This window comes from Benincasa hispida, chromosome 11 (assembly GCF_009727055.1).
Source record: "Benincasa hispida cultivar B227 chromosome 11, ASM972705v1, whole genome shotgun sequence".
Taxonomy (NCBI): domain Eukaryota; kingdom Viridiplantae; phylum Streptophyta; class Magnoliopsida; order Cucurbitales; family Cucurbitaceae; genus Benincasa; species Benincasa hispida.
In genome coordinates, this window is record NC_052359.1 from 77,670,145 (window position 1) to 77,674,756 (window position 4,612).

The 4,612-nt window shown below is 33.8% G+C and overlaps 1 long non-coding RNA gene across 1 annotated transcript; it reads right to left on the reverse strand.

Moving 5' to 3' along the window:
- Positions 1–943: 943 nt before the first annotated feature.
- LOC120091827 lies at positions 944–4,361 on the reverse strand. The gene is made up of 3 exons (XR_005485844.1): positions 4,115–4,361; positions 3,309–3,447; positions 944–1,080 (listed from the first exon to the last, which is right to left on the reverse strand). It is a non-coding gene; the product is annotated as an uncharacterized LOC120091827 (long non-coding RNA).
- Positions 4,362–4,612: the final 251 nt, after the last annotated feature.

Here is a 4,612-nt window from a genome sequence, read left to right on the forward strand (position 1 = left end):
CCGGGATCAACCCTTAAGGGAGCTATCTATCTGCTTACCCCTACTTTGGGGAAGAAGTGAATTCCACCTTGTGTAGCTAAGTTCCCAGCTCTTAAATCAGATGAATCCTCAAAGTGGTAGGTTTGAGACGACAACCTAGCCACTCGCACCCATGTAAATCAGACTACCCTCAATGGTAGGAGTTCCGAACTCACTCAAGATTGAGGTCATGTTACCTATGTTCATCCTAGTGAAGTGAATCTGTCATGAACGGCGTTATATAACGAGATGTTAACACTTCATGGTCAGGTCTTATACAAACTCTTTGTATAGGACGCCCCACTCGTATGTCTCCTACACAAATGATCAGGATCAGACCATCTGTGACAAATCACAATACTTGTAACTATTCTATAAAGCAGACCGCATCCGTAGCGTTACCAGGATAAGGTTTCCCTCCTATATTCATATACTATAGACCAGACAACCATGGATTTTAGTTTATTGGTTTGTGGTAAAGCAAATAAAACATCCAATATGAGAAAAATCAAGAAGTGAAGTAAATATCATATATTATATATCACATGCGTTTGTACAAACTGTTTACAAACTATAGGACACGAGACTTTAAGGCATCATCCACAACAGGGACGGGGCGTGGGGGAGGGGTCCTTCATCCCCAACCCCGTGGGAAAAATTCACCTTCATCCCTATCGGGGAAACGGGGTCCCCGCGGGAATCTATTCCCTGTTTTTCCACGGTGATTCCTCTATTAATTCCCCGCGAGGATGATTCCCCTATTGACATTTTTTTTAATTTGAGTGATTTTATTTAAAATTTGACTAGTAAAAAAAATATTTAATAGACTAATCTATGAAATAAACACAATTTAGAAGCTCACAAATCCATTAAATAAGTTTACAACTTAAATTAAATAAAGTTTGAATAGAAGTTGGAGGTCAATTAGAGGTAAATGTCTTATACAATTACAAATACAACCACAATCATAAATTACTCGTCTTTCTCTCTTCACCGATGACTTTACAATCAAAATTTTCTCTTTTCTTGCCATCATTCCATCTTTGGTTGTGAGTATTATTCCTACATTTCAAATATAATTAACAAACAATGTCACCAAAAAAAAAAAAAACTAGACAACAAGCTTTAAAAAGTGTCATAGAAAAATAATGTTAATCCTTGAGTATACCTATCTTCATCAGAATCGTCTGCATTTTCTAAAATAATTGCTAAATGTTTAATCATTTCTTTTTCCGTGCTAGTACCTTATATTGTCACATATTTATAATAAAAGAAAATATTTATTAATATATTAAGTGCTAAAAAGAGGTAAAACAAAATAAACAAACTAACATCCCTGTCAAAACTTTAGTTGCAATCCAATTTTGAGCGCACATCAAAGTCTCTATTATCTTCGGATGAAGTTTGTTATGATGTAGACTTACAATCCTATCACAGGTACTAAAAGCAGACTTTGATGCAACACTAGATAACAGGATGGGTAATATGGCTCACATATCTCTTTTGCTAATACCCAATCTTGATCCAAGAGCAAACATTTGTATTTTGGTTCTCGTTGTTTTAATCGATAAAAAAATAGCTTTGTATTTCAATGCAATGGCTAACATAAAATATGTAGAATCCCACTTAGTACAAAAATCAAGACTCAACATCTGACCATCATAAACATTCAATTGACGAAAAGTTTCCTCAAAGTTCTCCTTTTTTTTTTTTTTTTTTTTTGGATGCACCAAAAAACACACATTACTACGAACTCTTACAATCCCATCTCCTATCACCGCCAACCGATCTTTCACAATTAAGTTTAGAATATGAGCACAACATCACATATGAAATAAACTCCCATCCAATATTAAGTTTCCACACAAACTATCAATAAGCATATTAACCATAGAGTCATTTGTACTACAACTATCTACTGTTACAAATGACAATTTTCTATCAATATTCTAGTCTAATAGACATTCCATTATTTCTTCATGAAGCATCTTAGAAGTGTGTGGAGAAGGGACATATATAAACCTGATCATTTTGTTTTGCAAAATCCAACTATCATCAACAACATATACAGTGACAGCCATATAACCTTTTGTTTGGTGGTTGGAAGTCCACATGTCCATTGTAAGGGCAATTTTTCCTTTGATCTCATTCAACATTATCATGGTTTTAAACTTCTCAATCTCGTAAATTTTCAAAATCTCCTTCTTTATTGTGTTTCTTGACACCATCTTAAACTAACGGTTGGATGACATTACAAAATTTCATAAAACCTTCATGCTCAACTATTGAGAGAGTATATTCATGTTTTATTATCATCCTAGCTAATATTTTTTTTGCAGCTTCCTGATCGAAGTTATATAAACCCAATGTATTGTTTTTCTCTCTGTTAGGATTCAATAGTGATTGTCGTATGTTCTTTTGTCCTTTATATGGGCAAATCTTGATATGGTCATGCAAATATTTGGTTCCATTTTTACTTTCACCCCTAATTTTCATTTGCAATTATTACAAACCACCTTGTCTTCTCCATTTATTTTTTGCTTCTTAAAATGGTTCTAAACAACCGATGTCAATCTCCTTTTTAAAGATCCCTTCCCAATATCCTCACCAAGAATAACACAATTATCAACATTCAAATTATCATCATTTGAGGAGCATGAAGTTAAATTTGGGGTTGAATTTTGGGTTGAATTTAGGGTTGGATCTGGGATTGGACTTGGAATTGGACTTGAAATTAGACTTGGAGAATCTTTATTTGTAGAAGGTGATGAAGACATTGTTTTCAACCTATCAAAGATTTAATTTTAAAACTCTCCTTAGACTTAGACTTAATTTTCAAACAATAAAAGCAAAAAACACAAATGACAAACATAATTCTATTTTTTTAAAATATATGCTTGTGAATAATACCTTCTAGCATTTAAACAATAATTTTAAAATAAATCTTAACATACACAAAGATTCAAAGAGTTCAACTTTAAAATAAATTCCAATAGTAAAGCACAATAATTTCAATATTAAATAACAATAATTTCTGTTATTACCATTTTTCAGTATAAATTTGGTAAACATATTCATATATATTCTTTACATGAAATTGTTATTATTATTAATTAATTTTGATAAAATTTAACAGGGATTAAATTTAAGATTTATTAAAAATATAAGAACTCAATTTGAACATTTAAAAATATGTGCACTAAAATTAAACAAACCCCAAACTGAATTATAAGAACCAAAATGATATTTGAAAAGGTTTCAATAAATGACTCCTAAAAATCATGATTTACCGAGTTACTGTGGAGACTGGACTGGAGAGCGGTAAACAGTATGACAGGTAGCAGTGAACGGTGACGAACGGTGACCTCGGGGGATACAAGACGCTGATTATCGGTGTTGATAAATCTTGACCATGACTTATGGCCATGCCTGCAATATAAATCATGGGAACAGGAAGACAAGTTTAATACAACGAAAGATGACAGATGAATGAACAAAAAACATATTCATGAAGAGTTTAGGAAAAGATTTGGTTTATTGCCAAGAAAACATGCATTTTTTTTATCACTTTCCCAATTACTGTAAAGGGCTTTCTTTTTTCTCTTTCATCCGTATTATGCAATTTAGGAGTTATGGAATCATATGAAGGTGTTAAATAATAACATAAAATTGAAGTTGAATTGGCCAGCAACATATAATTAAAGGAACACCTGGAACTTCATGTTAAACAGTAACATATAATGAAGAGCAGAGGGTTCCAGGTGCTCTGCAAGAAACCATTGAGTAAGTTTGAATTGAAATTTGTGTAAATTTCACCCCCTCCCCGCATACATGAGCTGATTTGTGCTATTCGGATCATAGTCATGAACCATTTTTCGTAGTCTGATATGACATAAAGAACAATTCTAGTTTACTTATAAAGGCGTATTTTGATTTATTAGGATTTCTTTTGCTTTTAGTTGGAAAGTTTAAGAAAATTTTATCAGAATTTCAAAATAATTGGAAGCTGTTTTACGTTTGTAATCTATATGTTCATAATTGAGTAGGAAATGGAAGTTAAAATAACCAATCAATAATGAAAAAGATGGACAAGTACCTTAGCAATTTTGACAAGCTGGTGATGAACGGTGGGTGACGAACGTCGACGGCTTGATGTTGAGCGATGACGAACGAACGTTGAACATTGAACGCGAAGGGACTTGGCGTGGAACTCGGCCGGACTTGGCTTGGGAGGCGAGCACAAAGCACGAGCAGAATAGGGGCAGTGGTAGCCGGCAGGGAGCTTCTTCAGATGAAGATGGAGGCTGCTGCCATTCGATTGGAGACTTGAAGACTTAGTTGGAATGAGAATGGAATGGATAAAATAATGATAGTTTAGGGCTTTTTTAGATTTTAGGTTTGAGCTTGGCTTGGGAGTTGGGCTTTGAGTTTGATAATTAATCTTTGGCTGCAATACATTAATATAAATCAATTATATTATATATTATAAATATATATTTTAAAAAATATAAATATATCAAACCGGGATCGAGTTTTAATCGGGATCGGGGTCGGGGTCGGGGCGGGGATACCGTCCCCGTTCCCGCCCCGTCCC